At 51.5% G+C, this 25,404-nt stretch overlaps 1 protein-coding gene across 2 annotated transcripts in view; it reads right to left on the minus strand.

Annotated features, from left to right (window-relative positions):
* Nucleotides 1-25,404, minus strand: part of N4BP2 (NEDD4 binding protein 2) — a 2,396,815-nt gene that overhangs the window by 2,036,026 nt on the left and 335,385 nt on the right. The gene's annotated exons all lie outside the window — the stretch shown is intronic.

Consider the following 25,404-nt stretch of genomic DNA (forward strand, 5'->3'; position numbering starts at 1 on the left):
TTGGCAAAAGTGGATGAATAAAAAATAAAGGTTTTGATATACTTTCTGCTTTAATCTAACAAGGTAAATAGCTTTTATTACTGCTATATTCCTAGTCTCGAGTCCCCTTTCCTCCATACTTGGAATATCGTCTCCAGTAATGAGATAAAACCAGATCCTGATGCACAGTTAAATTATGTTATTTGTAAAAAAACAAAAAATAAAAAAGCACAGGAGCACACGTGCAAAACATTGGACTCCTATTGAAGCAGATAGAGGAGGAAAGGGAACTACGAGAACATTCACTACATTGAATAACTAGCTTATTCCTGCATCCTGTCCCCTTTGCCCCATACTTAAAGGCAGCTAAAATGCACTCTAAAACACACAGAATTAATGGAATTAAATCGGACATCATTTGAGGAAGCCAACAACAAAATTCACAGCGGACAACCTAGCCAAACTGAGCGTCTGCTCTGAAGTGGAATCCAAAGAATAGTGCTTGAAGAAGGTTTGCAGATTGCCCCACTGGTTTCCACTTTTCAAATTCCTTTCAGAGGAACCTGAATCTGGAAGGTCACCTAAGCTAGTTTAGCTCTAACCAGATGAGCATGCACACCCTCAGGATATGTGCATTTGCCACAATTTCTAACATTCTTGCAAGGCACAGTTAATATGTAATGCACAATTAATATATATTTTTTTTACTTTTATTTTTATTGCCATTTTGTCAAAATACAATTCAACTTCCCTTCATTCCCCTCTCCCGCTCGCAACCCCACCTGCTTCCCCCCTGTTGTCCCTCCTTCCCTCTAACATCACCCAACAGAGGTATTTCAACAGAACTGTGCCCCACTGTCCTTTGAGTGTCCGCACCCTGGCCAAATAGCCATACACTCTGGCAATAACACTCCCCCCCCTCCCCCCAATCATCCCCCTCCGTCCGCTCCTGTTTTCCACTCTTCCCCGCTCTTTCCTGGTCTTCCCCGATCCCTACCCATTTTGGCTTTTGTATACGATTATCAATGGCACCCCCTTGTCCACCTCGCTCCATCAAACCAGGCCCAGCAGCTGTAGTCTCCGGGGGCACCAGGCAACTCGCGAGTCCCTCTGGAGGAACTTCAAGATTACATCCCATTCCAACAAGACCTGTTGGTGGTCCCCCTGTATCGAGTACGTCACCCATTTAAGAGCAACGAAATTCCATACCTTTCCCACCCAATCGGGTTCCGAGGGGACAGATTTCTGCTTCCATTTTTGAGCTACCAGCAACATCCCGGCCACCATTAAAATAACATATGCCTTTTTTTTAGCACCCTTGAGGGTAGGTTCCCCCGCCCCTCTCCCATCCCAGCATGGCCTCCCCCATATTTTTTGAGTTCTTGAACCCAAAAATCTCGTCCATAGCTGCACCCACCATTCCCCAAAAGGGCTGTATTTTTTTTAAACAATTTTTATTAGCATTTTACCAAAACAGTAACCACACCATGATTTCCCACAACACCCTCCCCCCTCCCTCTCAAATATGCGTCTACTAGTTATTCCTTTAAGGGCCTCTTCTGCGCCACGGTTGCCAGCTGGCAGTCATTTATGTTCTGTAGTTCCACTGAGAATAGTACGAACCCCCGGCAACACCCCTGCTCCATAGCACCCCTGTCACCCCCCTGCATTCCCATCTCCCTAGTCTGGCGGATACTCCCTCATGGCGGTTTTAGATCGTTGGCTTTCGACAGGTCATTCAGCAGTTGGGTCCAGTGTATCGTCTCTCTTTCCCCTTGCGTCTCAGTATCTGCACCCTGCAGTATTGCCAATTCCGCCATCCCCCACCTACGGACATCCGCCCTCCACATAGCAATTGCCGGACCCTGTGGGCGCTTCCATGCTATGGCCACCCGGCGTTTGGAAAGTACCAGCAGAAATCGGACCATCCTATTCCGTACTTTATGTTTTTCCCCCCTGGGAGAATTCCCCAAATACATATTGCCGGGTTCCGATGCAGCTTGGTCCCCAACAGATCATTCACCCCTTTAACCACCTTATCCCAAGTTTCTATTATTACTCCGCACTCCCACATCATGTGCCAGAATCCTGCCGGGCCTCTACGGCACCCGGGGCATTCATCCAATAGGTCCTTATTCATTGTGTCCAACCTAACTGGGGTTACATATGTCCTGTGTAGGATGTTGAATTGGACCAGTTTAAAGCGGGCATTGCATGATACCTTCTGAACCTGTTCCCATATCTGTGCCCACTCCTTTTCCAATATCTGGTTCCCCATATCCACCTCCCATATTTCCTTCACCTTCAGATCCCTCTCAGGTTCCCCTTCCCGTAGGGCTTTGTAGATCCGTGAAATCCATGCCATGCCCCCCGTCTGGTCTAACAGTGTTCGCAGCAATGGACTAGACTCCGGTTCCTCCGGGATTTCCGCCATCCTTCGGAGCACTGCACTGTATGCCAGAAACAGGTCCCGCAGAAGTCCGAACTTCAGGCACCATTCCTCACAAGTAAGTAGCTTCTGTTAAGATGGATTTCTGAACTCTGTCCTGGAGGGGCAGAGGTTCAGAAGGCCAGCCTAGTTTCTTGGAACAGGGTAAACTCTGGACATGCAAAACCAATCAGGGTAGCGATGGCGGCGGTCAAGACTAGTTCTCAAGAGGGGTGAGGGTGACTGAAAGCCTGCAATGAACACACAAAGCAAGGACACTTACAAATTACTACAAGCAGGTGTTATATTAAAAATATAGACACATTTATTACAAGGCCTTTGTAACATTGACCATAGTAAATCACGGTAAAACTCAAGTAAACCAACACATCACAATCAAATACAATATATATACAATTACCGAAGGGTCTAAAAAGTTCGAAGCACGAAATATGCAGACCACCTAGATGGGGAGGAAAACAGGCAGTGCAAGTAATCGTTAGACCCAGTTCGCCTTCAGAGGCCACCTAACTAGAAGGAAGTCCGAGCCCTATGAAGAGTGGAGCATTGTGCTCAAAAGTACCTGCACACGCTGGTGCCAAGGGGAGTCTCTTCAAGGAAATCAGGCAGTTCAGAGCGGTGAACAAAGGAGGACGAACAGATCTCCGCTACTCAAGCGCGGCCTCCACTTGCGGGCCGAAGCAGAGCGCGTGTGCGAAAAAGGCATGCTGTTTAACACAGCGAGGAAAAGCTACAGGATACTGCAGGAGGGCGACCGGTTCCTAGCTTTGCTACTCACCGGTCCCCGATGCAGGCAGACCCAGGCTTCTCCGCGTCGGTTTCAGTGCTGGCTGGTCCAGATACGAGCAGGGGACGTCTCAGCGTCGTGTAGATTCCGCGGCAGCAGAAGTTAGAGTTGAGGATGTCCCAAACGCAGTGAACCCGCACAGATTGTTACCACAGCAGGGCAACGCAGTGGCCGTGTGTATTTCAGCCTAATGCACACTTCTCACTTCCGACCTGGGAATGCCAAGTGTACGAATCGTGTGAGAGTGCCAAGGACTCGGAATACAACAGCAACCGGACGGCGGTGACAGAGCAAAGCTCCTGGGTAGGCTGGTCAGTCCACTGGATGGCCCAGGGACGCTTCCGAAGGCTTACGTGCAGGAGATGATGAAGATGCCGAGAATAGTTGTTCCCACTATTCCAAAGGGTCGAAGTACCAGTACAGGCCTTCCCATTCGATCAGAGGCAGAATGGTCTCACAGGGTGACAGCAGTGCAGAGGAGCAGTCCTTCAGCGGGTCACCAGCGATTCCTCGGTTCAGACTCTTAGTTGCAGGATACTTGGCTCCTGTATTCGTTTTTCGTGAGAACTCAGGAGATCGACATGGTAGTGGTGTTTCCAGCCTCCTCTTATCCAGGGTTCTCTTCATGCCAAAACTGAGATGACCCAATGGGAGATCAGCTCACATAACACTCACACCATACGTGGACCTATCACGGACCACGGTGGTCCCAGGCATTCAAGACACACTAGACTCTGGCACCCAGGATGTGTATTGGGACCAAACATCCCAGCCCACATCCTGGAGGCACACACAAGGCATGCAGAAGCCCGCGAAAGCATCTGTGTTTCACGGGAAAGAACATGCCCAAATAAGGATGGCCCCGGGTCGGCTCGACCTGGGTAATGTGAAGGGGCAAGACGGTCAGCGGACAAAGGACAAAGAACCTCGTGACATGGCCATTTTGGAAGCCAGGCCACCCATTTTGGCCAAACGCGGGAAGCGCGGTTAACAGGGCAAAAGGGAGTTCAAAACACAAAGAAACGATCGCTGCCACCAGTCCCCTCTGTGACATACTTGTGCAGTTCGTTATAAATCCATCAAGAGTTTCTAGGGCCTGTAGAATGACTAGAGACCCAAGAGCGCGGTAATGTAAGTTACGGTGCACTCTTGTGTCATGTTGCGCGAAAGCTGCAACATGAGAAAAGAACTACGGAAAACAACGTTTCCCGGTACTGACTGTCTAAGGGCATGTCAGTTTCCCCGTAAGAATGGAGCGAAAGCCCAGAGGAGTGCGGCGGAAGGCTGCGCTTCTCTGGCAAAGTCTAGATCAGGGTGTAAAACAACAGCAAAATGTTTGGGGGTTGCCACATGGAAGGAAAATTACCTACAATATGAAATCTTTCCCAACAGCTTCCCTCCCTAAAATAAATCCCCCATCCTCTCACACCCCCTTTCTCGAAGCCTCCGTATCCCTGCCCTTCCGATCGCTTGGCGGAGTCTCTGATCTATGTCCCATGGAAGTTTCCCATCGTAAAGCCCCCAGGTTCTTCCTGTGCTAGCATACTTCTTCCACGTCCCTCTTACTGCCTCAAACACGATGGACCTCCCCTTATTGCCTAATGGATGCCACAGTGTTAGGCAGAAACCTGTGCAGTTCCCTTAGGGACCACTGCAAATGGCTTAAGACTACAGGTGTTGGCAGTAAACCCAATTGGTAGCAGTCTGCACCACCCAGATTTACCTGGTAGCTGTGGCTGAGCAGTCAGACTTCTCTCAAGAAGAGTTAGGCAGTATATAGAGTATAAACATTAGGTACCAAAATACAGTAGCACAAGCAAACACTGACCAGAGCTTTGGTATAAAATTATATAATTATTTATTTAAAAACACTTGTAAAAATACACTAACACGAATATGGCAAGCAAGTTCAAAACACAGTCACTTTCAATATATATACATCCCTGATTACTTATTGAACAAGTCTTAGTTAAAACACCACTTATTTGCAGACAGAGGTGAGCGCTTAACCTAAGATGGCACTCCAATAAGTTAGTTAAAAAGGGAGGGAAAAGGCAGAATTAGGAAAGCACACAATACCAACACTTTTCAAAGAACCACAGCAAGGCAAGGAAGGCAGAGTCTACTGTAGAGCAAGAAAGTTCATAGGCCAGGCCCACTCTTGGAGAGAGCAAGGCGGAATGTGTCCAAGATCACACAGTTGAATTATACTTTCAGGAGTCTTTGCAGATAGTTCAAAAAGGAGTTGGATCAGTTCAGAAAAAGTTAGTTAACAGGTCCCAGGTAACCCCAGGATAGAGAGTCAAGGATTTACGGGACACCTTGAACAGTCTGTTGCAAGGGAGACCAGGCGGAACACAGTACCTGAAATGGTGAGAAAGCTCCAGCGGGGGCAGTTGTTCCTGGCAGCGGGTGCAAGTCGGTGCTTTGTCCAGGGGAAGAGGATCTCGACGTGGAGGAAAGGTGGAAGTCGTTGCACTGCCAGGGAAGAAACCAGCCGCAGAGTTTCCCGGTTAAAAAGGTACTACCCTTTTATTCGCGGTAGTGGTGAAGCGTGGCTATCCGGCCGCCGGGGTGCTTGGCACGGGCGATTCGACCACGAGACGATCCAAGAAGGCAAAAAAGAGGGCGAACTGGTTATCCCCACCAGTTAAAAGGAAGAAGACTCCCTGGGATCTCTGTCGTCGGGAAGTGGTGAGGTGGTTCAGCAGGGCTCCACCGGTAGTGTCGTTGTTGCAGGTCAGCTCAGCTTCTCCCTCTTCAGCTTCTTTGGTCCTGTGGCGACTTCTCAAGTTCCAGTCTCCAAAGCCCTGCTTTTATGCAGAAGTAGTATCCACTGCCACCAGCCAAAACTCGATCATGGGGGACTGGACAGTGCCCCCTCGAACAACAGACCCAGGGGCAATCGAATTGCCCCTACCAGTACGTCCACAATATGATGGTTTGTACTGGTTCTGTTCACAATTTAGGACTAGAAAAGCCAATGGTGACTTTACAAGCCCTGGGAGACAGTAGTCAGTCCCAGGGTATGGAGTCTATACTGGGGGGTCATTATGACACCCCTGTGTTACTGCATGGAGGGTGCTGTGTAACACACATACCAAAAACACATGAAGCCCTATGGAGTAAAAGACCCCATAAAACACATTCAAAGTCAAAGGAACATCTCAAATCATGTCTAAGAGTGTGAGTAAAAGAGTCTCACTCTTAGCAGAAGAGAAAAAAAACCAAACCCCAAAGCATCCAGCAAAGCTGCTGGGGGACTCACTAGGTTTGGGAAATTAGCCTTTACAAAGAATTCTCCCTAACACACTGGAGCTCCACACCTCTGCGATTCGGCAGCAAGTCACCCATCAGGCCTTTCAGAGCTTCCCCCCCCTCCCCCTGGGCTGATCCCATAGCAGCACCGGCTGTAGTTGTGCTGCCACAAAATAGTTCCAATAGTCTGGCAGTCCCAATCCCCCTCCCTAGCTCTCTGTAATACTGCTAAGGATAGCCTTCTTCTCCCCGTATTCCACAATAACTCCCGGACCTTGCCATCCAGCATTTTGAAGACAACCTTTTTCGCCACATATGGAGTATTGGAGAAAAAGTGGAGAAGTCGCAGCAGAATCACCATTTTGCATTATGCCACTCGCCCCATCAGGGAGAGAGGCAGGCTCTTCCAGAATTGGACCAAGTGCCCTACTTTTGACAGAGCACTCCCCGTGTTATGTACAAACATCTCGTCGATGTCATGGAATATCCGTATGCCCATGCCTCTCCCAATTTATCCCCAGCTTTGGTAGGTCCTCCAATTGACTTTCCCGTAACTCTCCCAATGGAAATAATACTGATTTTTCTACATTAATACGAAACCCGGACATAAACCGGAAATTCCTCAGTATCTCAAGCAGCTCCACAAGGTATACCTTTGGGTGGTGTCCAGTTAAAGGATCGATTACAAAAGGTTCGAATGCAAAAAGGTGAGAGTCAATAGGATGGAAAACCAAAGGTTTTAATTTTTTTTATTATATATTTTTTCGGGGTTTCCGTGTAGGTAAAAAAAGTGGTTTTGGGTTTCCGTGTAGATAAAAAAAGTGTTTTTTACCACAAAAATGTGGGTTGGAGGGCGGACCTCCCCCCCCAAAAAGGTTTTTTCGAACCTTTTGTTTTCGGACCTTTTGATTCGAACCTATTGTAATTCAAAACTTTTGATTCAAACCTTTGACCTATAACCCCTTTGGGTTTGTTACATATAGTAACAAGCCATCCACATATAGTGAGACTACATGCCTCAGGCCCCCCAACTTCAATCCCCGCCTCCATCATTTCCTGCAGCAGAAATGCCGCCAGTGGCTCCAGAGCAAAGGCAAATAATTTAGGGAAGCCGCACATCCCTGCTGTGTCACCCTACCCAGTTCCCATGAGCCAGATACCCAATTATTGGCCCGCACCATTGCCATCAGTTTGCTATAAGAGGCCCAACCATCTGCAGATGTTTTCCCCAAATCCCTGTATGTATTTCGCTAACAAACGCCCCATCCTCTAAGGCCTCTTTCTGTAGTTGCCACAACCGTCAGAGGGCCCTCTCTGTAGCCCCGAATAGTTCAAACACTAAGGGGGAGTGATCGGATAGGGTGTGCTCCAGGTACTCCGGCCTCTCAAAGTGTTGACAGTATTCCCTCCCTGTTAGGAGGTAGTCCAGGCGTGAAAATGTGCTGTGCATGCTCGAGTAATAGGAGAACCCCGTTTCCTCCCCATGCCTCTCTCCATACCTCCGCCAAATCAAGTTCCTTCATTACCCCTTGGAGTGACCTTGTCATGTGCTTTTTAGAGGGTCCCCTTCCCCTGGTTCCATCCAGGCACTCATCCAAGTGACAGTTAAAGTCCCCTCCCCACACAATCATCTCACCCCTATATGGTCCCATCATACATAGGACCGACGGGAAATACTCCCCGTCGTCGGTGTTCGGCGCATATGAATTAACCAGGCATTTTGCACAGCCTTCCCATAAGCCCACTATACCTCTGGGTTCCACCCCACGTCTCCCAATCCGTGGACACCTTGACCTGCTCCTCCCACCTTTCCCCCGCAACCTGTGGGAGGCAGTCAATGGCGTTGTATAACTATAGGGGGGGGGCGAATTCCGCTGTAACCCTGTTACTCCTCCTCTGATGCAACGTCCCCCTCCTAAGTATCCTTCCTCCGTTCCTCTGTGGCGGGTTTGTATGGGCCTGTCTTATATTCCTCGTGCCCCCCATCGCCAACGTCCGCCACCTGTGCCTGACTGCGTCATCGTCTTGCCCCCTACTTTTTGGGGCTCTCCATTCTGCTGCAGAGTATCCAGCCAGTCGCAGACTTCTTTCGGGGATGTGCAGTACCATGCCTTGCCTCCTGATATAACCTTCAGCTTAGCCGGGAAGAACATCATACATTTCAAATTGAGTTCCCGGAGGCGGCGTCTTACTGCATCATATGTCCTCCTCTGGCGCTGTACTTCCAGCGTGAAGTCTGGGAAGATGCGCAGTTTCGCGTTTCCGATTTCATAGAAGCCCGCTCTACGTGCTTCTTGTAGAATGACGTCCCGGAAGTTCATTATTTTAGCCAGAATCACCCTCGGCAGGGCCCCTGGCGGTGGGGGTCTGCCCGGCACTCTGTGCACCCTTTCCACAGTGAAAAACGTGCACAGTCCTTTCATACCCAATACTTTCAGGATCAAGTTCTCCACTAAGAGCTAAGCACTGGGGCCCTCTTCTCTCTCCAGCACTCCGATCGGGCGGATGTTGCAGCACCTGGAGCGGCCTTCCGAGTCTTCCGCTCTTACTTCCAGGGTTCTGGTCGGGCCCACCAGGCCTGTGATTTGGTTTTTGAGCAGTTCGATATCATCTTCCACTGTGCTAACCCTTTGCTCCACTTACGTTACGCTCTCACCCATTTTAAGTAGGTTGGCTCTCACCAGGGAGATATCCACTCCCACTTCCTTGATGCTCTCCTGCAGGGTGGATCTGTTGGTCTGGATTGCCTCCATTAGCGAGTCTAGGGTCACTCTGTTGCCCCCTCCTCCCGATGCTCCTTCCTCCATAATCCTGCCCACCACCTCCTGTTTTTGCGCTTTATATTTAATCTGTGTATTTTTCCATCCGTTGCTGTCCCTTGACCATGTTGGAGACAGAGGTTTACCCTTCATAGCTACAGTTCCAGTACATAGTCCCACACGCGCCCTACAATGTGTTTCTTGCCAGCCACCTCCTGTGGCAGTAAGGTTGGTTTCCTCAATTTAAATCTCCCACTGTTATCTGATTGGGATGTCCAACAGCGTGGGGTCCCTTTTAGGGCTGTATGGTTTATTGCATGTGTACTTGGATGTGTCAGGAGGTTTCTGCCGCTGAGCGCTGCCCTCCGATACCTCCTTCTGGAGGCGCTTCTCCACCCAGGTTTCCTGCACACCCTTCGTGTGCCGGGTGTTTACAGATGGGAGTGGTGCTAAACCGTGATCCGACAGCCAGGCGTTGGTTGCTGCGTTGGAGCATAGTGTTTTAGCTCCGAGGTCTGGGTTCAGGGTTCCACTTCCATCCCTACCACGTTCTCAATCACGTTATGGAGTCTCTTCCCACACCGGCACCGTGATCTAGGGCGCTGTGTGATATCCCTGGTGGATCCTGTTATTGTGGCGTTGCAGAGCACCAGACTTCAAAGTCAACAAGGCAGGGAACCCACTGAGTGTTGGCAGGCTCTTCTCAGTGAACCTGCCGTAGCCTGTCCCTGGGTCCCGTCTCTCTGGGCAGCTAGATCTCTGTCACTGCGGGGGGGATCCCAGGGTTTTGATATCTCCCGCTCATCTTTCACTTATTCCGCTTCTTCATTCCCATCCGGACACCACATTGTGGACCGGCTCTTGGGTCCTCCTCGATACCCTCCGTCCCAGGGGTGCTGGTGTACAGGGCTGTATGGGTCGCCTTATGGCCGTGTAGCACCCCTGCTCCTCCGCACCTCGTTCAGGCGCTCTCACTGTTCCTCTGCCCTCCAGCCTCGGGGTTCTCCAGCTGGGTGCCATGTCAGGTCCCTGCTTCCCACGTCGGACCGGAGCTACCTCGTTTATGGAGGGGTCCCGCTGATGTGTAAGCCCTCTGTGCCTTTCCTCAAACCAGGTCGTGACATTCACAGCTCCCTCCCGATGCCTGTGAGCCGGGACTCATCTTACTATGGCTAAGTGCCCGTGGGTTCCCTGCGGTCTTCACCGCAGTATGGCGGCCATCTTGGTAATGCCTCTGCTCTCGTTTGCAGCCCAAGTTTCGGGACCTTCCACTGCTCATATCAATCCTGCAGGGGCACAGTTTGAAGTGCCTCACTTTCTGCCTCAACCACCTTCAGTTCAGGGTTATTGCATCGAGGATGTCTCGCAGGATTTCAGGTGGATAGGGCCGGTGGTACGGGAGCCCCTAGGACTACGTGCTTATCATCCACTGGCTAGCAACGCCCCTCCCCAAAAGGGCTGTACTGATGGGCATTCCAACCAGATATGTTCCCATGTACCCACCGCCCCACAGTGGAACCTCAGCAGTTTCTCAGGAGTGAGGTGCCACCAAATCATCACTTTAACCCACATCTGTTGCAGCTTTATGGCCTTTGTGAGTTTGGGAACATCTGCCCACAGCTGAGCCCAATGACCCTCCTCCCACGGGTGGCACACTGCGGTTTCCCACTGGGTCATGCAAGGAGTCTCTGTTCCCATAGTCGCAATTCTGTACAACGTACCCACCAGATGTTTGTTGCCTGTATCTGTAGTAACATACTTTGAGGGGTGCGAGATACCTAGTGGTCGTGGTTCTGATTGAGGTGCTCGTGAGCCAATGTCTCAGTTGTGCATAATGGTATCTCTCGCCCTCCCCCTAGCCGAAAGTCCTGCTTTCATTGTTCAAATGGCTTAATCTTGCTACCCCCAAACATCTCTCAGCTTGTGGCAACCTGCCTCTTCCCACTTAGTAAACTCTCCTTTTTCATGCCCCGGCGTGAATTGAGGGTTTCTAAACAAAGACGTCAGCGTAGAGGGGAGAGAAGTCAGTGCCACCTGCTTAACCAGAGCATCCCACGAGTCCCTCACAAGTGCCGTTATCCTACTTAAGCACATGTTTTTGGGTCTGTCCTCCCTAGGTTGCCAAGAATTTGCCCCTGTGGGCTACATTGACCCACTCAGCAGAATTCTCATTCATAACCAAGCTGCGATTTTGCAGTCAACAGCAAAATGGCAGCGCTGGCTCCTTGGAGCACCATTGCATCAAAACTGCATTTTGCAGCGACAAAAGGATGCCTGCACCATCTTGCCAGACCCCTATTGGGTGAGTTGGAACATGGGGCACACCGAGAAAGGTTCCAGTGTTTTCTTGAGTGCACCCAAAAGAAGTGAATCAAAGCAGCGCTGCTCTGCTGCTTGAAAAAAGTTCCCATTGAAAAGGGAATTTTTTACACTGAAAAGGATGCTGCCCTGACGCTATTTTCACCTATTTCACATCACATTGTTTTTATCAAAAAATCCTGCCATGCTCATCCATATCCACATTGTGCTTCAGCAGAAGAAAGCATGATCCCTAAATGACAGGCTGTGCCAGCCAAATCTGGAGAAAAAAAAAGAAAAATCAAAAGAAACTTAATTTTCAGCCGCAGAAAACGCTTGACATTTGAGTCACAAAATGTCAAAAAGAGCAATGCTTCAAAGAAACCCCAGCTTCCTGGGCTTATGTCAATTTCAGTGCATCTGTGTTTCAAACAAAATGCTGCATACAAGAAATTAACTATGGCTACAGAACAATGTGGGGATTCAGATGGAAGAGAAAAACCGAATTTGAAAGGAAAATGCCAGCTGTCATCACATGTTTAAATGTACTTTTGCGGGGCGGCGTGGCCAGCAGCCGAATGATCCGAATGATGAGGACGTGAGTTTTGCTGCTCCCGTGCCACCGGCCTTACCCTGTCAAGATCCTGCTTTAAAAGCGTCCCTGCGAGTCTGTAAAACATCTCACCGACCCGTGAAATCCTGCTCTATCGAAACGCTTTGATGCCGTGCTGAATCGGAGAGTGTATCGGAGTCCCAGGCGGTTGAAGGACACGGGACCCGAATCGGACGTCGCTGCCAAGATGGCCGCCATGAGTGCATGATAGTTGAAGTCCGCGCCGAGAGAGATCGAGCCCCTGAAGTGAAGCCAGAAGTTAGGCGCAGTGGCCGCGAGCTGTGGCGAGGTGGTGGTTTCACTTTCAAAGTACTGACTCCTGCGGAGAGGCTACGCGACACCCGTGGACGAGCTCCGTCCGCTCTCCTGCCGTGTGTGTAGGCCCTGCCGACTGAAGCGGGCAAAGCGACCCTGCCCGCGGAGAAGCACAGAATAAGCGAGCCTGGTGCAGGCTTGGAACGCGGCGGGCAGACTGATCGCATTGGGGCAGAGGGGAAATGGACTTTACCCGCTGATCAGCCCTCTGTGCGAGCGAGTGGGGGAAGGAAAGCCCGGACGGATCCAGTGGTGGAGAGGGCTGCTAAACTGCAAACGAGGAGGTCCCGCGCTGTGACAACGAGCGCTCTGCACTACGGAGGGTGCCTGCAGCACACCCCTCGCACTCGGACAATACTGCTCCTGCGACCCGGCTCCAGGGCGGGGAACACGGCGGTAAGGAGCGGGCAAAGGCGGGGCAAAGGCGGGACAAAGAGCACGGGCCCCCCTCCCCCACAATTGTTAGCTCCCCAGCAGGAGTCAGGGACTCCAACAGTACCCGGCTGTGACTGGGGTAGAATACCGCCATGCCACCCGAGTGTCCGCATTATAGTCCCGAATCACCGAAGACCGGCAATCCGCCGCCTACAATGGAGGTTAGCCCAAAGGGACGCTCCGCAACGCCGGCATCAGACATGTGAGCCGAACCGAAAACCATCAAGTTCTATTGGGGAAAACTCCTCCGGATCAATGAATGCAGCCCACGGCAGACCCATCCGACAGCGTCAGTAACTGTCCTCCTGCTCTGGGAATAACCCCCTGTGGAGTATAAAGAGTGATGGAGGCAATCCGGCGGGGTCCAGCCTGCGATACCCTGCCTCCACACACAGCTAACCAACCCGGGAAACTGGGGGCAAGGGAGAGACCCAAAGGGCTCCAGTACACAGCATACGACATTTGCAAAACTCCCACTGCTGCCCATCCGCGCAAGACCGTTACCCACAGTGAGCCCCACAGCTGTTGGCTGCCAGACTAAGGGACATAAAGTGTACGGTTCATACAAAATGGCATAGATCTAAGAGACTGTCACTGCACGCCATGCAAAGTGCCACGGCAGCCACTACCAGAATCCCACCAGCAACGTTTTATCCTACCGGGCAGCACTCTCCCCTTTGGGGTCAGACAGCAGTTGCCACCACCACCAAACTCATAAGGGAAAATGGGAAAAGACAAGCCCAGGAAAATATCTACACAAAGTAGGATTGATCAATATGCATCAGTATCGGTGTCTCGCTCACCGGAGAGGCTTTCACCGGCAGATCTAGATTGTACGCAAGAAGAAACTGTTTCCCTCAGAGACATAATGAGCGCCATAGCTAGCTCCAGGACCTCAATGGAAAAAGAAATGGACAGTATCGGCGAATCTCGGAAACCGAAGATGGCTTACGAGGAGTGAATCAGCAAGTGTCTACCATGCTAGCACGCATTAAAATCCTGGAAGCAAGGGCAGATGACAGCGAAGAAAGATCCAGACGTAACAATATTCAAATACTCGGCATTCCTGAAAAAGAGAGGGGGATTGCATGGAGCTGATTCTCGAAGAGTGGCTGGCGAACACCTATGATGCAGAGTCATTCTCTATGTTCTTCTCTATTGAACGAGCCCACCGTATCCCAACTGGCAAGGTCATACCAGGAACGCCACCACGCACAGTCATTGCCAGATTTCTGAATTATAGAGACAGGGACACTGTACTCCAACTAGCGAGATTGAAGGGCGCAGTAACTTTCAACGGGTCAAGGATACCCTTCTTCCCTGATTTCACCAGGGAGGTGCAGAAAGCACACCAGTCATTTGACCCGCTCAAGAGATGCTTGCAAACAATGGGAGTCAAATATGGGCTGATCTTCCCCGCCCAACTTAAGATATTTCACAAAGGCACTACAGTGCACTTCACTGACCCTAAGGAAGCGTGGAGCTGGGCTGAGCGAAACAGAGGGTGACTGGAACGCAGATGGGAGAAGGAGGGAACACAACACACCACGCCCAGAGCGGCCGCCGGAACAGGAACCGCAGCACCAACCACAACCAGAAAACCCACTGCAGGGAGATGTATGAATCAAGAGCAGACAAGAGCAAACACTTGAGGCGCCAGTTTCAGAAACGCAACGGAGCTCTCGCTCCCTGTAGCAATCTATAGAGCACTACTAGGCCGGTGGCCAACTAAACACCCGCCCCCGAACCAAGACCTTTTCTCCAGCACCACACAACAGTGCTGTGAAGTTCCACTGTTTCCGAGTTTATGTTGGGTCGACAGATGCTTCAGTTGGGGTCGTCTACAAAGTTTAGCATACAATGGTATTAACAGCACAGTGAACATGGCTTCTGCTGTCATCCCGTTGCAAAAGTATCCCAGGAAATACATTGGTGAGACTATACTTTACTCACCCGATGGCACCTGAGACGATTCCGATCACTAGGCGGCTAACGCTCATGACATGGGATGTCAATGGGCTGGGATCCAGTAACAAAAGAAGACTGGTGCTACAGAACTTGAACCGACATTCCCCGGACATAGTTCTCCTGACTGAGACCCATCTGGCGGAAACCTCATGCAAGTTCTTCCAAAGGTCCAACTACCGCACAGCAGTACATGTGGGTTTCTCCATGGGGGCGAGCGGAGTCCTGATACTCATTCACAAGAGACTGACTGTAGTGATCACGCACATCACCCAAGACAATGGTGGCTGCTACGTTCATATTCAGGCAACACTCTAGCGATCATGGCAGCATACTCCCCCCCCCCCCCCCAGCCCTACTCAATGCTCCATTAGCAGACATTACCCCGATCCTTGCGGAAAACGATGCAGACACATGGGTGATGGGAGGAGACTTCAATGAGGTAATGGACAACGTCGCAGACCGCTCACACCTGAGATCCAGGAACCCTACTGCTATCACCAAACTGGCGGCCTGTGCGTTGGCACTGGGGCTACGAGATCCCTGGCGAGACGCACACAAGGATGTGCGAGAATTTTCCTTCCACTCTGGTGTGCACGCCTCCATGTCCAGAATAGACTTTCTTCCTGTCGAACCAAAATGTGCACTAAATATGAAGCGCATCCTTCCTTCCTCGTGGTATATCGGATCACTCCCCGCTGATCCTCGAATTAGAAACAGAGAGGCTATGTTCCCCACCTACATGGAGATTGAACACCTACTACCTGGGGTTCCGAGAGCTACAGGATAGCTACCTCCAATTACTTTGAGCTAAATTGAGGCTCGGTTGATGACCCCGTCATACTATGGGAGGCCTACAAGTCAGTTCTGGGAGGCGAAATCATTTCATGGACATCAGCAAAAAAAAAGAACACTGTGAGCTGTTCAAAACATCCGAGGAAGATGTGACCAGGGAAGCAGAACACGTTGCCAATGATACCCCTGGCACGAACCGAGCCTTAACGCTAGCGCAAAAGAAACTGCACAACTTATCACTAGACTGCACCCAAAAAGCACATCGAGCCATGAAGGCACGCCTTTATGAAACGGGAGAAAAAGCTGGGAAAATGCTTGCATGGCTGGAGAGGCGTGAGGAAGGACAACGAAAGGTGAAATGTATTAAGACAGCAAACACAGAGCTAATCTCCACTGATGCAGGAATTGCAGAACGGTTTGCGGAGTTCTACGAGGATCTCTACAAGCCCCCAACTACCCTACCAGACTGCGCCATCCTTGACAATACTGCTCTTCCAATACTCACCATGGAGCAGGTCACTATGTTGGATAGCAGGATAACAGTGGACGAAATATCTGCGGCCATCTCCCAACTTCAGGCAGGCAAGACCCCAGGACCCAACAGGTTTCCAATCGATATCTGGAAGAAGTTGAACCACCTGGATTTATCCACCCAACTTCTCAACACGTTCGAACACTCCCTGATAAAAGGTAAGCTTCCACCAGGCCTCTGTAAGGCCACCAGAATAGAGCTCCCCAAAGAAGGCAAGCCCCCAGAGGAGTGCAGTTCATATAGGCCCATAACCATAATTAATAGCGAAGCCAAGATTCTGGCCAAAATACTAGCTAATAGACTCCAAACGGTTATTACAATATTAATACACCCGGACCAATGTGGCTTCATGACCCAAAGGTCGACAAGAATGAATATCCGTAGGCTCCATCTGGCAATTGAGCGAGCACCTGTACTACAGCAATCGCTAGCATTACTGGCCATAGATTTTGAGAAGGCCTTTGATTCAGTTCACTGGGAGGCTCTATGGGCAATCATGAGGAAGATGCAATTTGGAGATTCCTTTATAAAATGGGTCCAGCTCCTCTATATCAGCCCATTGGCAGAGGTAAAGGTGAACGGCTGGCCCTCGCGAGAATTCCCACTGGGAAAGGGTACCAGGCAAGGCTGCCCACTCTCAGCTATGCTATTTGCACTAAGGAACAAGTTACTTACCTCTAACTGTTGTTCTCCAGCATGGGTCTGGCATGGATTCACATGCTCATGAATATTCCCCGTCGTCAGGCTGGGAATCCTCGGTAAAGAAAAAAAAAAATCAGTATCAGTTTAGTTTCTGATGTGTCTTTCTTAGTAGTAACCAATCACTGATCTCTGGGTCATACTCCCCCCAGCCAATGACTGCCCTCTCCCTAAGCCCCACCTCTGGCAGCCATCCTCAGATTTGCTAGCACGTAAAGTGGCAGTATGACCAAGTGAAGAGCCGCAGAGGAGTAGGCGGGAGGGTTCGCATGTGAATCCATGCCAGACCCATGCTGGAGACCAACAGTTACAGCTAAGTAACTTGTTCCTTCTCCAGCATGGGGTCTGGCATGGATTCACATGCTCATGAATAAAAGAATACATAGCAGTACACATGCACAACCACGGGAGGTGGCAACAGGCTCAACATTAAGCAATACAACAACTCAACATTAAGCATCTCTTACCTCCTCACCAGGCTCACCTTAAGCGAACAGGTTGCGCAGCACTGCTTGGCTGACCCTGGACTCCTCCCTGGAGTCCCGATCGACGCAGTAGAATCTTGTGAAGGTGACCGTCGACCTCCACGTAGCAGCCCTGAAGATGTCCAGCAGGGGCACACCAGACAGGAACGCCGTGGTAGCAGCGATCGCTCTGGCGAATGGGCTCTCGGACGGCCAGGCAGCGGTCGGTTTGCCAACCGGTGACGGTACATGATGCAGCCGGAGAGCCATCTGGAAATGGAAGTCTTCGAGAGAGCCTTCCCTTGATTCACAGTCCCAAAGTTTACAAACAGCTGTGACGTCTTCCGAAAACTCTTTGTGCGGTCCACGTAGAACTTCAGCGCTCTAACTACATCCAGCGAGTGCAAAGTCCTCTCGGCCGGCGTCGAAGGCGCCGTGAAGAAAACTGGTAACACCAAGGGCTCGTTGAGGTGGAAGTCAGACGGCACCTTGGGCATAAAGGAGGGGTGCGTCCTCAGCACTACCCTCGTGTCGTGAAAAGTCACGTATGGAGGCTTGCAAGATAGGGCCTGGATCTCTCGCACTCGTCGTGCGGAGGTGATGGCCATGAGAAATGCGGTCTTCCACGACAGGAACTTCAACGGCACCGAATGCATAGGCTCTAATGGGGCCCCCCCCCCCCCCATGGGCCTGGTCAGCACCACGTTGAGCTCCCACGCCAGGACAAGGGCCTTCACCGGCGGGAACGATCGGAATAGTCCCTTCATAAATTCCTTCACCAGGCGATGAGACCACAAGGACGCCCGTCCTGTAGTTCTGGTGTATCGGGAGATGGCAGCCAGATGTATCTTGATGGAGGCGTGAGTCAGTCCAGCTTTGGCCAGCGACAGTAGGTACGGCAATACTTGAGGGGCCGTAATCCGCAGAGGGTTAATCTTCTGTGCACGGCACCAGACAGAGAACCTCTTCCACTTATGTCCATAGCACTTGAGAGTTGAGGACACCCTGGCTTTTGCAAGAACCTCTCTGCAGTCAGCCGGGATATCGTATCCTCCAAACTCTAGTGCTGCAGGAGCCAAGCCTGCAAGTTCAGCGACTCCGGGTCGTGATGAAGAATGGCGCCTCCTTCTCTGGAGAGAAGATCCGCGTCCGTCGCCAGCTTGATAGGTGGGGACGCTGACAAGTCCAGAAGGTCCGGGAACCCGATCTGTCTCGGCCACGCCGGTGCGACGAGGATCATCCTGCACCTGGACCTCTTGAGTTGGTTGATGAGACGAAGCAGCAACGGAGGGAACGTGTACAGGAACAGGCCGTCCCAAGGGCACGAGAAAGCATCGCCCATGCTCCTCGGCTGTGTGCACCTGCTGGCGAACCTCTGGCACTTGGAGTTCGTCGCCGTCACAAACAGGTCGATCTGGGGTTTGCCCCATCGTTGAAAGAGCCGATCCACCTGGTCCTGGCGTAGTTCGCACTCGTGGCACGAGCGCAGCTCCCTGCTGAGTGAGTCAGCGATGGCGTTTTTTATTCCTGCCAGGTGGAAGGGAACTAGAAACATCCCTTGGGCGACAGCCCAGTGCCACAGATCCTGGGTCTCCTTGGATAGGGCTGGGGATCTGGTGCCTCCCTGCTTCCGGATGTAGAACATCGTGGTGGTGTTGTCGGTGAAGATCCTCACCACTTTGTCCTTGAGGGACGGAAGGAACGATTTGAGCACCCAGAACACGGCTCGTAGGTCCAGGATGTTGATGTGGAGAGACCTCTCCTCCGGGAGCCAGAGGCCTCTTGCGTGGAGATCTCCGGTGTGAGCCTCCCATCCCTCCAGGGAGGCGTCCGTCGTCCTCGTCTCCTGATACGCCGGGGTCTGAAAGTCTGTGCCTGCCGTGAGGTGCGCACGGGTACCCCACCATAGAATCACTCGACGGAACTCCTTGTCGAGCGGGATCCTGTCTTCGAAGCCGCCCGCCGCTTGAATCCAGCGGGCGTCGAGGAACTCTTGTAGCGGACGCATCCGAAGTCTGCAAAGGGGCACAAGGCAGATGCATGAGGACGGTGTCCAGTCAATTGGTCGACAGCAAACTGGTCGACTGCAATTTGGTCGACACCATTTGGTCGAATGCCAAATGGTCGAATTTTTTTTATTTTTTTTATGTGTTTTGTGGGTTTTCGTGTGGGGAAAAAAAAAAAAAAAAAAAAAAAAATTCGACCATTTGGCATTCGACCAAATGGTGTCGACCAGTTGTCCTGTCGACCAAATGTTTTCGACCAATTGACTGGTAACCGCATGAGGACATCATCCCGAGGAGGGACTTGACGGACCTCACCCTGGTCACATCCGTGGCTAACAGGTGCTGCACCTTGCCCAAAATGGCTTTTGTCCTTTCTTCCGACGGAGATGCCAATCGTCCACTGTTTCGAGCTACGCTCCCAGGAACAGTGCCACCTGGGACAGAACCAGGTGGGATTTGGGGTAGTTTATGGCGAATCCCAGTTCCGTGAGCAGGCGGACGGTCCTCGCTGTGTGTTCGACGGCGAGTTCCCTTGACCTTGCACGGATTAGCCAGTCGTCCAGGTAGGGGTAGACGTGAATCCCCTGCAGGCGCAGCCGCGCCGCCACTGGTGTGAGGCACTTGGTGAACATCCTGGGTGCCGACTTTAATCCGAACGGCAGGGCTCTGAATTGGTAGTGACGCCCCTGGACTACGAATCTGAGGAACTCTGTCCTTTTAGAATGGGGATGTGGAAGAAAGCATCCTCCAGGTCCAACGACAATAGGAAGTCGCCCTCCTCCAGCTGTCCCAGCAAGTGCTGGAGGGTGAACATCCCGAATTTCTGTGCCTTGATGTACTTGTTTAACTGACGCAGGTACAGGATGGGGCGCCAACCGCCTGTCTTCTTTCTGACGAGGAAGTACCTTGAGTACACTCCGGAGCCTCTTGGGGACGAGCTCGAAGGCACCTTTCTTGAGCATCGCCCTTACCTCCAACAGCAGTTGAGGGACGCGATTCTCCTTCCTGGCCACGGGAGGAATGCGAGGACACTTCTTTTGAAATTCTAGCGAGTGTCCGCAGGCCAGGGTGTCCAGCACCCAATGGTCGGTGGAGATGGACTCCGACACGCTGACGAACTTCGTCAGCCGGCCTCCCACCGGGGTGCTTTGTGGGGAGGGTCATCGCCTCGCTCCCCCTCGGCTCCCTTTGAGATCAACCGGGGCCTCTCCAGAAGCTTACCCGGGTTCTCTGACTTCCTCTTCCCCGAACCAGAGCGCTGGCTCGTGGTTGATCGTGCCGGGGAAGTCGCGCCCTGCTTGGCAGCCGAAGAGCCCGAGCTTTCGGCGCTCCCAGTGCCCACGGACTCACGGTGCTTGGCCTTCTGTTGGGCCCCCGTCGCCGGGGCACCCTCACAGGACTTAGAAGACCGCTCAGAATTTTTCTTCGCCTTCTCACCTGCTGTGCCCTTCTCCAGCCAGGCGGGAACAACGATCTTGCTTGGTTCGTTCCGACAGGTTCTTGCAGAACGCACAGTCCTTCTCCACGTGCGTCTTGTCCTCATGAAGGCAGTAGAGCCATCTCGAATGCTCGTCCTCCTTGAAAACATTTTGCAATCCGCATCCCGGGCAGCCCCTGAACAGCTTGGATCCGGGAGTCGAGCTTCCCTTGTCCTGGGCCATGTCCGTTGAGGTAGGCCTCAGATCTTCTGGAATCCTCCAAGAAGTGTAACTCGACGAAAACTTCACCCTTGAGGGGCGTAGAAGAATTCGGAAACGGGTCCCCGTTATCGGAAGTAGAAACGGTGGAGCTTGAGGCTCGATTAAACCGAAAAAATGAGAAAATCTCCTGAAAAAGCGTGAAAACGCAGTAAAAGCTTGAGAGCTAAAGCACGAGGACTCCCAACACTTGAACGTATGGTAAAAATCTGAGATTGGCTGCCAGGGGAGGGGCTTAGGGAGAGGGCAGTCATTGGCTGGGGGCAGTATGACCCAGAGATCAGTGGTTGGTTACTACTAAGAGACAGATCAGAAACAAAACTGATACTGATTTTTTCTTTACCGAGGATTCCCAACCTGACGACTGGGAATATTCATGAGCATGTGAATCCATGCCAGACCCCATGCTGGAGAAACTCTAGTTAACCGGTGTGTTTCTCCCATGACCCGCTTGACCAACCAAGATGGTAGCACCCCCCCCCTACTCCCATCGCCTCTGTCCCACCTTTTCTCCAGGCGGACTCCTGCACATGTTTAGTTGTTACCGCCCCACCACAAAGGTTGCCAGAGCTTTATCAGGCTCCAAAGGAGAGTCCTCCATCCTTGTCAGGGGCTCCGGCCGGGCCGCTTGGTGCACGCTTTTTGGAGCTCTTTGGCTGCACCTTTTTTTCCCATTCCCAGACCTTACGTTTGGGGGCTTCTCTCGAAGGTCTTTGTTCCTGCCGGGTGTTCTACGCATCTTCAGTACCCTCAGGCCTTCCTCACATGTTGTGACCCGATATTGCCCCCCTTCCCATTCGAACAAAAGACTGAAGGGAAAGGTCCATCTGTACCGCACCTCATCTCGTACTAAAGACCGCACCACTGGACCCATCAGCCGCCGCTTCACCAGGGTTGTCCGAGCTAGGTCTTGAAATAGTTGTAGCTCAGAACCATTGTATTTGATCGTCCTGTCTTTCATGCCAGCTGCGAACACCTTCTCCTTTAGGCCGTACTGATGCAAGGCCACCACCATGTCTCCTGGTCTGGTCCCCGGTTCTCTCCTCAGGGCCACTCTGTGGATGCGGTCCAGTTGTATCCCTTTTCGGTCCTCCACTTCCAGCAAGTCTGCAAAAACATGTTGCGTCATTTCACAGAAGTTCTTGTCCGATACTGCTTCCGCTAGTACTTTTATCCTAATGTTAGACCTCCTCGATCAGTTCTCTAAGTTCTCGCTTTGGTTTTCAATGTTTGGGATCACCATAGCCAGCTACTTCACGAACTCGTCTATCTTGCTGGTATCTTCTGCAATTTCTTAGATTGCGTTCTCAGCCGCGTCCGTCCGTTCCTCAAGGTTCGCTATGTCCCATTTCACCTCCTGCAAAGACTGGGAGAGCTACGTCTGCATCAGGCTCAGCTGTGTTTTTAAAGTCTCTCAGATTTTCTCCCCAAAGTCATGAAAGTATTGACAGAGAACTTCCTGGGTAACCACTTGGTCTTTCCCCGGGCCCACCCGATTCCTCAAATTCTCTCTGGTGATGGGTCCCATTCAGTCCTTGCAGCCATCTCACCTTCTTTCTGCCACAATATTTGTAGATTGCTCCCCTGAGCCTTCTTAGCAGACTTCGAGGATGCTTGCAGGTCCTTGCTCCTGTACTTGGACATTTGTGTTGCCGAAGCACATGGGTGCGGGTTTAAGACCCCCCCCCACTCATCTTGTGCAGTTCTGACACACAACCTGTTCTACCACCACTCCTTTCCTCTGGGCCTCTGGTCTGCACCCACTTCAAGACCTCTCCTCCCAGAATCTTGTGTGGCTGGTGACCGTAGCTCCACTCTCCACTTGTGCCCAGCAGGCCCATCAGGGCCGGCCGCAGTGCACCCCCTCCTCTTTAGCCTCCTTGACCCCCAGGGGCCCCGTCTACTCCATACAAGGCTCGGCAGAGAAACTCACCAGGGTGCCCCCTGGATCCGTTCGTACTCTTGATCTTGCTGGGCCCTCTGTGCATCAGCCCCCTCTCGTGGTGCTTTAAGAATGTGATGGTGGGGGAGGCGCCGGACCGGATCCCCCCATGCATTATCTTGTGCTGTTCTCCTATGGGGAGTCTCTGGATTATGTTGTTGGGCCTACTCCGGGGGACCCGGGGTTAGCAACACAGTGTCCACACACTGGAGGAGTCTATTAATGGCCTCCTCCCCGCCCTCGCCAGGATTATACTTTAGCAGGTGCCAGTGCTTCAGCTCACCTCCGCTCAGCGGGCGATTCCAGTGCCGTCCTCCAGACTGGGCTGCAAAGGCACGCACCTTCTCACTCCGGTGACCGGAGGGGGGGATGTTTTAGGCCACCTCCCACGCCCAGGCCTACCGCCGCAGCAGCCGTCTCCTCCTGGAAAGTCCGAGGCCATGCGTGGTTCCCCCACCCCACCCCACTTCATCAGTATCGTGGAGTGCGACTCCGGCGGCCTCCCTGCTGCACTTCCGTGCTCCGGAGTGGATCTCCCACTCTCCGACCCGCCTCCAGCTGTCTGCTTCGGCGAACCCGCTATTTTCGCAAGGCTCGCCTCCCACACTCATCCTGCCCTCGCGGCTCTAGGCCCTTCCGGGCTAAACCCCTCTGCTGCTCCACTGCAACACACGGTCGCAGCAATACAATTCAGAATCCTGATATTCTTTTCCCCCGCCTGGGGAAGGTTCTTTATTGTACCCACACTGCTTTTGGCACCAGATAGGATGAGAGAGAAACAAGTGATCAGAGGACTCATGTCGAAGGAAAACCTGAAGACCTTTGAAAAATCCAGGTTGCACAGAGTCCATCACACTTCTGTTTGCAGATCTGACTGTTGTGTAACACAGAGCCCCCCTTGCGAACAAAAATTAGTGTCGAGGCATCACCAATTTGCTTTCGCTAAACTTACAATAAAAGTTCAGAAGAACACAGAGCCTGAAGTTCACTGGCCCAGCAATAAGATGCAGTAGGCTCTAGAAAGGATGTGTTCCAGGATACCAGCTTGATGTTTGCAAAGACCATAAGATCAAATGTGAAGGTTGAAAAGAAAACATTCACCAGTGAAAAGCTCACAGAGCCTGCATGCAAGTCCTGTACAGGTCTAGCTTGATTTCTGATTCTGCCAGATACCTCCTAAGGTTGGGGCTTTCTGTTGATGAACCAATTCCAAAATCTAAACCATTTGCTAACGTATTATGACAAGTTGAGACATCTCCCTTTTCTGCTAGGCTATCAGAAGTCTCTGAAGCTCCATAAAGCGGGACTATAAGAGCAAATTAATCAGAGTGTGGAGGGAGTATAGGGAGGAAGTTGCAGTGACACCCAAAATCTTTCTGTCCTTGCCCTAACTAGATCAACAGGATTTCATACCATGACTAGCAAACAATCCCTGTGTTGTGCACATTATAGTATAGAAAATAAATATCGGTGCCTAAACACCCAGAATCGCATTGCAGGGGTTGTAGCTATGTTATATGCCTGGCAGCGGAGCACATGAGAAATGAGGATCCACCATTAATAGTACTTAAGTACACAGTTCTTAAGAAAATGGCTGCCCTGAGATATGAGCAGACTTTGGGTTAACACCAGTCCTCACTGTGGAAGAGGAAGAAATAACATGAAGAGCCATTTGGTTCATATGTGGCATGCCACATGCCACGCGTGTTCTGGAAGACCAGCACAACCCAGAACAAACCTTACCAGCAGCCACTGAGTGAAAAGAGCACAGCACAGTCATCTGGGAAACAGAATGGCCACAGAAGAGCTCAGGCTGAGCACTGGCGAGTTTCAACGCAGACCTTCCTCCTGGAGAAAAGGAGGCAGTTTGGCTATTTACAAGCTCATACAACCACAGATCCGCACTAAGAGGGGAAAAGCGGTCATAGATGCCTCACACTAATGTTCACAAGAGAACTAATCAGAGAGTTAGAAAGAAAGACAGGAAGATGGAAGGACCCGCTCAAGAAGTAGGGGGTGTTGAAGTATAAAGGCAGTCGATGCACCCAATGCAGAAGCAGTCACAAGCGATACATTCTAAGAGAGGAGCTGAAGCCTAGGAAGCAACACGCACCAAAATGTCCAGAGTTCCCTGGAAAGGCTGGCCTCTCAGTTGAAAGCTACTTAGACCAAAGTGCACCAAATTCCTTAATTCTGAGAAGGGCATGTTATCCGTTAGGGTGGGAATGGCACTATATCCCTTACTAATCTGGATAATTTGTCCCTTCTCTCCAGAGCGGAGCCACCTCCTTTGAGGCTAGGCAGGTGAGCCCGCTCAGCAAGACCCTCCCTAGGGGTCTGAACAAGTAGGACCTCACTGGGAGGGACTACCCTCTTGGCAATAAGGACTCCCATTCCTGCAAGGAACTCCA

Source organism: Ambystoma mexicanum, chromosome 6q (assembly GCF_040938575.1).
Source record: "Ambystoma mexicanum isolate Mex_15411 chromosome 6q, UKY_AmexF1_1, whole genome shotgun sequence".
Lineage (NCBI taxonomy): Eukaryota > Metazoa > Chordata > Amphibia > Caudata > Ambystomatidae > Ambystoma > Ambystoma mexicanum.